At 44.0% G+C, this 13,739-nt stretch overlaps 1 protein-coding gene across 1 annotated transcript in view; it reads right to left on the bottom strand.

Annotated features, from left to right (window-relative positions):
• The window catches only part of PARD6G (par-6 family cell polarity regulator gamma), a 206,394-nt gene that overhangs the window by 93,112 nt on the left and 99,543 nt on the right, over positions 1-13,739 (bottom strand). The gene's annotated exons all lie outside the window — the stretch shown is intronic.

Genomic DNA, 13,739 nt, shown 5'->3' with positions numbered 1-13,739 from the left:
CCCAGGGGGTCTATAACACATCCACTGCAAAACAGACATCATTGAAACAGCTCCTAATCAACCACTACAACAAAGATGACAAACTAAACTCCAGTACACTCTGGTACATTAGCATTTAATATAATGCAATATTATTCTGTAAATTTATGTCATTCTTCAGAGTCACAGATAAAACATGACATTCTGCTTCATAGAATGTCACAAGTGTTGACAGATTTTGCAGGGAATATGCCTTCCAACTGTGTTATTAAATGTCATCCACTCCATAAGTAGGACAAGGAAAACATCGATACACTGAAGACAAGGGACGAGTCATCGTGCATGAATCGGTTTCTGAAACATCTTCATCTCCAACAATCTGAGGTAGAGAACCAAAATCTGAAAAATTCATCAGCAATTTATTCAATTTGAATCAAACATGGACAAACATCAACGTCCATCTTCCAGTATGTAAAATCTTGTATTTAAAGCTCAGTTAACATACAACTAATATTTCATTTCTTGGAAGATGCTGGAGAGAAACTACTTTACCCCTAAAAGACCTCACTAGTAAACCCCTAGGCCAGGGGTACTCAAATGTAAACTTGAAAAGGTCCACTTACAAATTTTCCATTCAGTCCGAGGTCCGGAAAAGTGACCGTCAAATTCCAAATACATTAATGCAGAGCGACCAGTGTGCGTGCCCCCATTAATGCAGAGCGACCAGTGTGCGTGCCCCCATTAATGCAGAGCGACCAGTGTGCGTGTCCCCATTAATGCAGAGCGACCAGTGTGCGTGTCCCCATTAATGCAGAGCGACCAGTGTGCGTGTCCCCATTAATGCAGAGCGACCAGTGTGCGTGTCCCCATTAATGCAGAGCGACCAGTGTGCGTGTCCCCATTAATACAGAGCGACCAGTGTGCGTGCCCCCATTAATGCAGAGCGACCAGTGTGCGTGCCCCCATTAATGCAGAGCGACCAGTGTGCGTGCCCCCATTAATGCAGAGCGACCAGTGTGCGTGCCCCCATTAATGCAGAGCGACCAGTGTGCGTGCCCCCATTAATGCAGAGCGACCAGTGTGCGTGTCCCCATTAATGCAGAGCGACCAGTGTGCGTGTCCCCATTAATGCAGAGCGACCAGTGTGCGTGTCCCCATTAATGCAGAGCGACCAGTGTGCGTGTCCCCATTAATGCAGAGTGACCAGTGTGCGTACCCCCATTAATGAAGAGTGACCAGTGTGCGTGTCCCCATTAATGCAGAGTGACCAGTGTGCGTGCCCCCATAAATGAAGAGTGACCAGTGTGCGTGCCCCCATTAATGAAGAGTGACCAGTGTGCGTGCCCCCATTAATGGAGAGTGACCAGTGCGGATTAGAGCACCGCATGATTATAAAAAGCCAAGTCATCAGCGGGGGGGGGGGGGGGGGCAGAATGGAGAAGATCGGAGTGGCTGTGAGTTCTTCTGCTTACCCGGCGGAGAGGCAGTCATACGAAGTCCCGCCTCCTGGACACCGGCTCCTATGATAGACGTCACCAGTGTTCTGTCTATCATAGGTAAGAAGCGGCCCAGGAGGCGGGACTTCGAATGACATCCTCTCCGCCGGGTAAGCAGAAGAACTCTGCTTTTTGTAATCATGCGGCGCTGCCAGTGTAAGACTCAGCCACTCCGGTCCTCTCCATTCTGCCCCCCCGCTGATGACAGAAGGAAGGAGACCGCTTCGGCGGTCCAGATTTAAGTGTGTGTGGGTCTGGAGGCGGCCCGGAGTCCGCCTATTGAGGACCACGGCCCTAGGCCTTGCCATGGCTCCCAACTGTCCTTTTACAACCAAATTCCATCTCAGATGTTACAACAAAATGCTTACATTTATAAATAGCGGTCTATTTTTGTAACCCCCCCTAGTGCCCAACCTGAGGCCCTCTGGAAAATGTGTTCCTCAAGCCCCTTGCAAACAGTAGTCTGTATTTTCCTTAGATTATGGTTTGGAACAGTGAAGGAAAATATTCTTTAGAATCAGTTCTAGCATTTACCTGGTCTGGTTTATGATTTTAACCTTATTTTTTGGGGTTGTCCATCACTTTCATTTTCATTATTTTTCCCTCTGATCTTTTTTTAATGGATCACATTGACTAAAATATAAAATGTGGCAAAGGCATTTAAGAAGTCTCTATGGATGATGAATGTGTAAGACCTGCTTGTTAAAGGAGCTGTTACAACAGTGATCTCCAACAGTCTCATGGAACCAGAGGCGTAACTAGAACCTTCAGGGCCCCCCGGACCTCTGGCCGGGGCCCTTCCCTTCAAGCCTGGGGCTCTTCCTACTGATCCTGGGGCCCTTTACTCTCCTTGCGGGCCCTTTATTACAGTCCCGCAGCGGGACCCTTTCACAAGTTCTGCAGTGGGCCCCCTTCCTGCAATCTTGGTGCCTCCCTACGGTGGTGGAATGCCAGGACTCGCGATGTGACCTTTGCGATCCTGGAAGTTCACCCACTGGTGTCAGTAGTTTTTATTGTTTCGTATTTATCATTTTATTTTATTTTTTTACAATGTGACTGACTATGACTCTGTCCATTTAGAAAAGGAAGGAGCTGGTAAATTACATATTTACCGACCCCTTCCTGGTTCTCTATTGTGACACATCTCCTGCAGCAGCCGGCAGGAGAGGGGAGGGAGCACAGTGGGGGGAACCAGGGAAGCACACAGGGGCCCAGAACACAAGTGAACTGGATAGGAGGAGTGGCGGGGGCAGCATACAGGAGGAACCAATCTCCTCCAGCTACAGGAGGAAAAAGGAGGACAGTGATTTCTCTACATGCTGCCCCCACCGCCCCTCCTATCCAGGTGTACAGGGGAGCTGAACAGGCCCCCTGGAGCATGGGGCCCGGTTGCAATTGCAACCCCTGTAGTTACGCCACTGCATGGAAGTATACGCCCCATGAAGAATTGTAAAACTCTGACAATCACAGGCATGACTTATGAGAATCGTAGTTTCTGAACAACTGGAGGTCCATAGTTTGGAGACCCCTGCTTTAGAACAACAGAGAGCCCCAACATGGAGTTTTCATTGAACCTTTGCTTTCATATTTCCTCATATGCTCAGTCAATGGTCCAAGACTAAGGAAGTTAACTTTAAAGCACATTAACGCATATCTAAAGCCAAAGCTCAGTACCACAATGGGGATCATTCCCTTCACTCCCTGTAAGGGGGGCACAGCAGGAACTTAAAAGAGGTCTCTCCAGATCTCCAAAATAAGGCCTCATGCACATAGGCGTAACTAGGCATAAAATATGCCTAGCATAAAAAAAAAAAAAAAAAAAAAAAATGGTTTCCCCATGGCCAAGAAGCAGGTGGGGAGTACAGCTGGCCATAGATTTGAAAGACTGTACGACTCTGTACTAAAGTAAATGTTGATGCATTTATGCAGAGTTCATCTAAGCATCCACGTATGCCATATGACATATCTTTACAGAACGCGGACGTGTTGCTATTGGTAAAACATGTTGTAAGCACATGCACGCAGGGAAATTGGTGATGCACAAAAGCAATGGCATTTACATTCGGGGGCATACAGCCATTCACTTTTATGGCTGGTTGTACACCCACCTATGGCTCCCCATCCATGGAAAAATGTTTTTTTTACGCTAGGTATATTTTTTGTCCAATTATGTCCATGTGCTTGTAGCCCAAGGGGATAAAACCTATTAGACTGATGTCACTAAAACCCGGTATCCTGATCAAACAATTACAATCACTCTTTGACCTGGGGACAATTACCACAGTCAAATAGTAAAATTCCTAAGCAGTGCTCAAATAGCAAATAAAAGACCCATAAGGTGTTTTAGCACTTCCACATTTTATACAAGACTAAAAAAAAAAAAAAATAGACTAAGCATGCCAGCATTCACTACAGAGAAAAGGAAGGCCTACATTTCTATGATCAACCATCAAATCGTCAGCAACCATGGCCAATAATAATATGCATTTGGCTCAATAACTAAAGGAATGGATTTAGGTTATTAAAAAGTAAGCTAAATCAAAAATGAAGCAATTGCTAAGTCATATTCCTGTAATGTATGACTGCTTAGTCACTTTTCGTTGAGGCTTGCTATTAATGCAAATTTAGTTGGTGCTGCAATGATATGGGAACAGTCTATTCAAGTTACTGCACCGGCAGCACCTAAAAGACTTCTGGAATAGGGGATGTAAACACTGTTGGAGGATGCTGCCAGTATGCACTTGGGTGTGGGGGTTTACCTTACAGTTGGCGGGAAAGTAGTGGGAGCAAAGAACATTTTATCCAAACCTAAACATGTCTAAAGCCGACCATAGGTGTGATTTTCTTTCTTGCAACTTTGGGTTGCAGGAAAGAAAATCGCTTGATTCCCCCATCAACACAGTCCACGTTGATGGGGGAATCCCTCCTACGGAGCTACTGCTGTAGCTGCTTGCAATAATCGCATAAATAATATGACAGGCTGGTTGCTCCCAAGTTGATCGATTGATCAACCTGGGTATAATCAGCCTGCCTACACAAGATTCGAACACCGGTCGGTCCCTGCTGAACCGGCAGAGATTTCAAACCATCTATGGCCGAATTTAGGTTATGAGCTTTAAACGTCTTGCTTATTGGAAATACATACGGGTCTGGCCACTTACCCTTAATAGGAGACTGTGGGTAATTCTCGTGTATTAGGCTACGTTCACATGTGGGCGTAGCGGATTGCAGGCAGAATCACTGTGATTCTGCCCGCAATCCAGAAATCATTGCAAATCGCGGGACGCCTGTGCGAGGTCTGTGATTTGCAATGGCAAATCACGGACATCGTACAGGCGTCCCGCGATTTGCAATGATTTCCAGATCGTGGGCAGAATCGCGGTGATTCTGCCTGTGATCCGCTGCGCCACATGTGAACGTAGCCTTAGTGAACTGCAATGTTGGATTTGCATTCTTACCTGTATTGATAACTAGTGAGGCAGCAAACAGGAGCTTTACACTCAGCAAACAATATTATTGATGCAACAATGGTCATCACATAAAAAAGTGTAACACTGTCAACAGACTAATTATCATTTAGGAAAATCCACATTTCCAATGAGTTACGCGTGTCAGTCGTAATATTTATGATAGCAAAAAACCTGCTTTACAGGAAGCACTTGTTACACATCCATTATTCAGTAAAGGGTTCCTAAAGTAGAACTATAGGCAAAACTTTTTTCCCCATTTTGAATAGAGTTGGGCTGGCCATACATTACAATGTTCTTTTACAATTTTCCTTTAGATTTACCAAAACTATATAATATGAGGTCAAACTCAAACACTTTCAGTTTGTGTGCAATCAGGCAGACCCTTGCACTACACAGTTAGTAAATCTAAATGAAATTGAACAAGAAAATTGTATACTGGATGGCCAGCTTAGGAGAGGGTTATAACCCGGCAGATTTTTTTTTTCGCCATCTTCGTCTCATTTCAGAGATTTTCCTTCACTTCCTGTCCCATAGCCAAACAGGAAGAGAGGGGAAAATCCCTGCAAATTAAGGGAATTCCTTGGGAACCCCCAGTTCCCAGAACTAGTGTCCCCATTGGAATATATCTCCCCATTACTTTTCTGGGGACACCCAAAATTTGGGACTTTTACTTTCAGTAATGATAAACAGGACAAATAGAAAGGCTGAATCTCCTTAATGGGGATACAGACCGCAATAAAAACTGACAGACGCTCTAATCCATCTCCACTCTATCCAAAACCTTTCGTTCTACTTTAATTCTCAGGTGCTAATTTGTGCTATAAGGTGCAATAAGTAACTCACAGCATTTAGAATTCGTCTTCAACTTCTAATTGCTTCGGCGGTTAAGTGGAATAAAAGTGGTATTATCCTTTAATTACACACAACTCGCATTTTCCTAAGGAGTTCAGTAAAGGCAATCCACATATTTCTAACATTATACGTTTCCTTTAGCCCTGGTTCACACCAGTGCGGCTTTGAAATTGCACTACTTCAGATGTAGAGCAGTGCGATTTGGACATCAGATTTCATTGCATTTAACAGAAGTCAAAGCAAATTACAATGGATTCACAAAAAAGTAGTGCAGGAGCCTTTTTCAAAGTCGATGCAACTATTTAAAACGGTTCCAACGTGTCATGTGATTTTGACCTGTTAAATCGCATGAAAAAAATCGCACTGGTGTGAAAGGAACTTTTCTTCTTGGTATCCAGACTAATATTTCAGTGGAACACGTGCACGCTGGTTGCTGTCATGTTGAATAATACTCTCCATTGTCCTGGTATAGAACAGTGACAAATGTTTCAGCTCCATGCGACTTCTATGTCAATTGCAATATAGTCAAAGGTTTAAATAAACATGCCAAAACTTCTGATTTTCCAGTACTGATTGTACACAATGGCAGCACGACTTCAAAGAAATGGAAGCTGCTTCTGCAGCGTCTCAGCCTGCTCTACATCGCTGTGATCTTGCTTCATATGTCACACATTAGCTTTTAATGATCAAATGTTTGCAAAGACCCTGCACATTGACTGTTGCTGCTCTGGCACCATCTGTCTTAACTTGGCTACATTAGCGGTGGTTTGACACTTAACAGCTAAATAACTAAAATGACAAGCATAATAGCAAGACAAACAAACCCGTTTAAACCTTGGCCACCAACCGAGCGCCAAGAAATGAATAAATAGTACATATTTCTAATCACAATTATACTTTATTACAGGATTTGCTCCCAGCAGATGCCATTATATATGTATAAAATACAGTTCATGCTAAAAATAAATACGGATATAATATTACTGCTGTGAGATGACAGACAACTTTTCACAGGTTCAGGAACCCTTGCACCTTTGACTGGTCAATCGACCCTGCAGTAACAAAAGCATTCATAGGCTGTTCTTTTTTTTTGCACAATGATCATGCCACTTCTCTTACCCATATAACAAGACAAAAAGTATTCTAAGCTCTCCTTACCGACCAGTCTGCGACCAACCGAATTGACCTAACAGTACACGTTAAAAACAGGGGTTTAGTTGCATACATTTGCAAAAAAATCTTCTCTTACCCAACCAGCAGCCTACCAAGAAGCTGGACTCACTAATGCCTCGTACTCACGCGGCGATAGTTGGCCGTGAATTTTCGGCCAACGTCCGATTTTCGGCTTGATGCTATGATGCTTTCGACAACCGACTCAAAAAAAAATCTGGTGTGCAGGCTATAAAATTTTTGTTGGCCGTCAACATAACGGCCGATTTTCCCTCAGTCAGTACAGATTTCGGCAGACAAAAATCTGATGAGCAAGACTGGGCATGCTCAGAGAAGAAAAAACACACGGAAAGTAAACAAGCACATGACATCACTTCTGAAGTTGATTTTTGTTGGCCGAAAAAATTTGTGTGCAGTCTAGGCACATTCCAACCAACACAACACAACTCTGGTCAAAAGTCGACCGATCGGTCGGCCGATAATCGTTGCGTGTGTACGAGGCATAAGAGGCAAGTATCCTAGAGGGCTTTGTATTCGTTTTTATTAAAAAGCAACCAAAAAGGGCTGGGTGTAGCTCAAGATTGGTTTAAGGATTTAGGCCCCACTTTGAGAAACTTGAAAATAAATCTGTGAAATTACAAGGTTCTCTTGCGATTCTACATGGTGCCGACTAGATTGGCTTCTTACGTATCGGGAGCGGCCCCAAAGTGTTTGAGGATGTGGACATGATGGAACAGCATACCATATTTGGTGGCAATATCCCAAGTTGAGACGATTTTGGATTAGAATTTACAATTTCATTTTTTCTCTTACCCAAATTAACCTAACCAAATCGCCTAATCATGCCCTGTTGGGTTGCAAAGTAGATGAAGCCTTGAGAAACCAGAGACGGCTCCTATCCTTTATTTTCATATCTGCTAGGATCACCATTGCAAGAAATTGGAGGTCAGCAGATATTCCATTTGACCAGCTTAAACATTTGCTTTCATGGCTTATGGTAAATGAAAGACTCTCCTTAAGTGATAGAATGAAGGTGCTTAAAAAGGTCTGGGAACCGTGGATCAGATATACGAATGGTGACCCCCGAACCGCTCCCGACTAACATGCTTTGAGATGATATTGGCCAGAGCAGGGTCTTCCCTTTTCCTCCTCTACCCCCTACTCTCCTCCCCCTCCCTTTTCTCCACCCCCCCCTTTATTTTTTGTTTTTGTCCTTTCTTCTACTTATTCTTGCTTTTCTTTCCATTTCTAGTATTATAAGCCTGCTAAGTGTTGCTATGCAATTTTAGTAAGGGGAGATGGGAAGTCCTATCTCCATGACAAGGTTTTTTCTTTTTTCTTCGATTAACAATGCAAACCCTTTCCTTTGGAGAACGTACAAGCACTAAGGAATGTGTTCATTTTGTGTTGTCCAATTTTCTACATTGCTACGTTTCCTACTTTTTGTGAAAACTTTCAATAAAAATATTGAAACAGAAAATGATTCCTTGTAGTGTGGCTGCACCCATACTGCAAGGGTTAATTGCTTGTTTAGGTCTAGGAGACTTGTTAAGGCTGTTTTACCTATCCAATCCTTCAAGCTGCAGGGTCCCACAGTCTTTCCACCCTTATGCTCCAACGGTGTAAGGTCCTGACATCATTGAGACCAATGTGGGTTCTGTAACCCTGCAACGGAAGTGATGATGTCAAGGTACAGGCTACAGCCAGAACATGGGGGTGCACCACCTGCCGGGGGGGGGGGGAACAGTGGATCTGGCAAGTAAAACTGTTTTTACTTTACCTAGACTGGACAACAATTAAGACCTGTAGTGTGGTGGGCACAGTTCAAGTTTTTGTTAAGGATTAATGTCCATATTCAAAGTGTAACAACTCATGGCAACCAGATATTAGTAGAGGATTTCTGGCTGCTTACAAGCAGTTTAACCACCTACATAAATACTGTAAAAAAATAAAAAAAATGATGGGAAGGCGGGTATCAATTTGTGGAGTGCCATTTTCAAATGGCCCTCAAAAAAATAAGGAAGAGGTAGCAATTGCATCCATTAAATGTCTGACTGAGCTGTCATTAGACTGCTCACATAAAGACTAAAGGCTCAGAGCCGATCTTGTAATCCTAATGCAAAGAATGCATTAAGATTAAAAAAAAACCTTCTGCATTTACAATCCCTTTAAAAATGAACTACGAGCTTTGCAAACCATTCCAGTTTCCATCATCGATGCGATGCTGCATCTGTTCCCTGCCGACTCTGCAGTGAGAATCAAACTCCACCGATCGCTCAGTTCTCCCCGCAGAGTTTCCATCTGCCTGCTCTACCCTGCTGTGGAGGGGGCGGGAGAGGCTGGACCAGGTTCTCAGCTGATTACTCGGAGGCTGAGTCAGGTGCCAGTGTCGTGTCGGATAATGCCTTCCGTCGGATAGTGCATCCGAATGAACTTCATCCCATAAAAAACATTTTCACTGCATGTGTGAAGGCGGCTTCAGGGCACCCAAGAAAGCCCAGCAAGCGCCAGGACCAGCTCTACAGTGGATTCAGCTGCGGGATCGGGGCACCACCAGTGCAGAGCGTGCTCAGGAATGGCAGCAGGCAGGAGTGAGTGCATCTGCATGCACAGTGGGATGGCCTGGTGTCCAAAAGGGCAGAAAAGAAGCTACTTCTCTCCAGGAAAAATGCATATAAAAGATAAACACTGATATTCTGCAAAAGGTACAGGGATTGGACTGCTAAAGAACTGGAGTAAAGTAATTTTCTCCGATGAATACCCTTTCTGATTGTTTGGGACATCCGGAAAAAAAAAACCTTGTCCAGAGAAGAAAAAGGTGAGCACTACCATCAGTCCTGTGTCATGGTCATGCCAACAGTAAAGCATCCTAAGACCATTGAAGAAAGGAAAACGCTGCTCCAGGTGTATAGTGTGTGGTAATTGCCAGGAGATAGGATATCCAATAGAGTGCAGGCCCCGGCCCGCCTCCGTGGGAACACTTGCAGAAAAAGAAATAGCCGCACATCCAGGGATTCAATAAGTTTCAAATACCTTTAATTCCAAAATGTTGCAAGTGATGACACCAAAGACACCAACATGAAGTCTTGTAGACGCGTTTCACACGTACATGTTGTGCTTAAAGCGGTTGTAAACCCTAGAAGAAAAAAAAAAAACCTGCAAGACAAAGGCATAATGGGCTAGTATGCATCGCATACTAGCCCATTATGTGTAACTTACCTTAGAACGAAGCCCCGACACGGACACCCGGACATTGTTGCGGGCGCTGCCATGATCCCTCGCCGTCTCTTCCGGGTTCGGCAGCTCCGGCGCGGTGATTGGCCGGAAGAGACGGCTCCGGCGCGATGATTGGCCGGAGCCGCGCTTGCGCGCGGGAGTGATTTTCCAGCAAGCTTCTGGCAAATTAATTGAAGGTCCCCCCGGACCTTCAGAGCGCATGCGCCGCTCGCGAGAGCGGCTGCATGCACTGTAAATATCTCCTAAACCATGCCGGTTTAGGAGATATTATTTGTACCTACAGGTAAGCCTTATTATAGGCTTACCTGTAGGTAAAAGTATCAAAAAGCGGGATACTACCGCTTTAATCATTAAGGTAATGATTAAGCACAAGATGTATGTGTGAAACGCGTCTACGAGACTTCATGTTGGTTTCTTTGGTGTCATCACTTGCAACATTTTGGAATTAAAGGTATTTGAAACTTATTGGAATCCCTGGATGTGCGGCTATTTCCTTATCCTAAGACCATTCATTTGTGGGGTTGCTTCTCATCCAAAAGGAAAAAGCTCACTCACAATTTTACCTAAGAACACCGCTATGAATAAAGAATGGTACAAAACCAGCCTCTGAGAGAAACTTCTCCCAACCACTCAAGAACAGTTTGGCGATGAACAATGCCTTTTCCAGCATGATGGAGCACCTTGCCATAAGGCAAAAGTGATAACTAAGTGGCTTGGGGAACAAAACATCTAAATTTTGGGTCCATGGCTAGGAAACTCACGAGACCTTAAACCCATTGAGAACTTGTGGTCAATCCGCAAGAAGTAGGTTAACAAAAAAAAAAAAAAAGAAAGAAAAAAACCCCACAAACTCGGACACTCCCAGCATTGATTATGCAAGAATGGGCTGCCATCAGTCAGGGAGTGGCCTAGAAGTTGATTGACAGCATGCCAGGGTGAATTGCAGAGGTCTTGAACAAGAAGGGTCAAACAAGGCAAATATTGACTTTGCATAAACCTAATGTATCTGTCAATAAAAGCCTTTGACACTTATGAAATGCTTGTAATTATACTTCACTATAACAATAACATCCGACCAAAAGATCTTAAAACACTGTAGGCAGCAGACTTTGTGAAAATTAATATTTGTGTCATTCTCAAAACTTTTGGCCACGGCTGTATGTTACGAGTAAGCACAACGTCAACTTCCAGCTGCAAGTCACAGATATAGGCCCCCCTATCCCCTTAATACAAGGTGTGTAACTCACCAACTATAGAGAGATATTACATTACAGGAAGTGTAACAGAGCACTATGTCCTAAGCAAGTCTAGATTTGGGGAAACTGAGTAGAAGAATTTAAAGGGATTGTAAAGTCTCGCTTTCATATAAAAAAAAAAAAAAAAACACTAAAAAACAAACCTGTTATAATTACCTGCCCTGTGCAGTTGTTTTGCACAGAGCAGCCTGAATCCTCCTCTTCTCGGGTCTCTCTTCTGTGCTCCTGGCCTCTCTCTCCTGTTGAGTGCCCCCCACAGCAAGCAGCTTCCTATGGGGGCACCTGAGCTGAGCCACAGCTCCGTGTGTCCATTCAGACATGGAGACGTGACCCGGTGCCATCCCCTCTCTCTCCTGATTGGCTAAAGGACTGATTGACAGCAGCGGGAGCCATTTGTCTGGCGCTGCTGTCTTAGCCAATGAGTAGGAGAGTCCCAGGCAGCTAAGACAATCCTACAACATTGCTAGATGGAGATGGGCTCAAGTAAGTATTTGGGGGGGCTGCTGCACACAGGTGGTTTTGTAGAATTTCATAGAATGGATTAATATAAAAAAATAAATAAACCTTCTACCTTTACAATCCCTTTAAGCAAAAAACAAAACATGCAAGTGACTTATGATGCCTGTCTAACATAATGTATTGAATATACAGGTAGGTACTCTTAAGCAGCAATGGTCAATTACATCACAGACTTCAGAATAGTAAACACTTCCTCTACGGTAGCTAAACTGGAATGAAAAGTTGTTCTTGGACAGTAAATTGTTTTTCCTGATGATAGATCTGCTGCAGCAGCACTTTTCCCCACCGCTTAAGAAACCTCTGCTTTTAAAATGCATTTGGAAAACATTCAGATGCTCACTAATCTATTTACTTAGCCATCGGTAAAGCTGCTGCCCCATACAACAGGATAAGCTGTCAGATTTCTGGGCTAAAAAACATGATGCAAAATGGAAATCTGTCATTTCCTCAAAATACTGTTCGGTTTTTTTGGGAGTTTTTTTTTGAACAGCAGTTCAAATAAGCAATCATTGAGTCCAGGAAGGTCAGACTGAGGGATCAGTGGATGGTGAGTGTAGTGTGCGAAAGGGAAAACGTTTTCTTTAGATTCAAATAGAGTGATTAGGGATGAGAAACCACTGTCAGGTTTTTATTGCTGTCAGCTTCCCTGTTGGGAAGATCGGCGCAGCACAGTGAGTGGTTGGCATCTCTGCCTGGCAGCAATAGGGTTCGAATCACAACCACAGAACTACCTGCCTGGAGTTTGCATGTTCTCCCTCATGGCACACCAGAAGAAGATCAGGGCTGCTCTGTGCAAAACAATTGCACAGAGTAGATAATTATTGGCATGTTTTTTTTTTATAAAAACAAACAAGGGTTTACAACCCCTTTAAAGAACCCACAGACATCACAACAGTCACACAATCCTGCCAAAACTATAGACCATGGATAACGAATGTCCACAGATAACATAGCAGCCAACTGACATTTTCCTGACATGCACACCTTTAGGCCCCGCTCACACTTGTTCAACCCAAAGGTCGCACAGTTTTGCCCGGACTTGCAGCAACAGGCGTGTAATCTTGAGGTCTATTAGACCTCAAAACGCATCAAAGTCGGAACAAAGTAGTGCAGGAGCCAGGGACTACCTTAAAGTTGCACAGATATGAACGGTACTCATTGGAAATCATGGATTATGACTTGTCATGCTACTCTGCAGTCACAAGTCGCAGGACAAGTCACACAAGTCACACAAGTGTGAAAGGGGCCTTAAGGTGCAACTGAAATTGTAAGATACATTCCAGTAAAGGCCTCCCAGTGGAAGTAAACCCCCCTATCATTTTCAGCCAAGGATCCTGCCATCTTGGCCTGTTTAATCCTCAACTGCCATGGTGCTGCACATGTAATCAGTTATGCCACCAGCCATTGGATGGTTTGACAGTTTGGTTGACAGCACAAGCAAATGTGACAGTTAGCAATCCCGGCATGCCAGGAATGCAACGGTTTTCTGAAAACTGTTAAATTATTGGGTTTAATTCCACTTTAATAATAATGCAAACCTTCTATTCCAGCGTCTCGCAGAGCCACATCACTCTTAAATGCTTGAAGGGGTTATAGGAGGTGGCGAGGAAGCACTGCAATGCTTCCTTACTGCCTGTCAAATGCCATCCGAAGAGCAGTCCGGTGGCGATAATTAGAGTGGCCGGGGTGGCTCATAGATGTCCATGCAGCTGACTAATACAGGCACAATGTTGTACTCATCCAACACAAAGAACCAATGT

The sequence above is a fragment of the Pelophylax lessonae genome, assembly GCF_965119305.1.
Source record: "Pelophylax lessonae genome assembly, chromosome: 5".
In the NCBI taxonomy this organism is placed as follows: domain Eukaryota; kingdom Metazoa; phylum Chordata; class Amphibia; order Anura; family Ranidae; genus Pelophylax; species Pelophylax lessonae.
The sequence above is the reverse complement of the archived record's forward strand: the minus strand, read 5'-3'. Positions and strand labels throughout refer to the sequence as shown.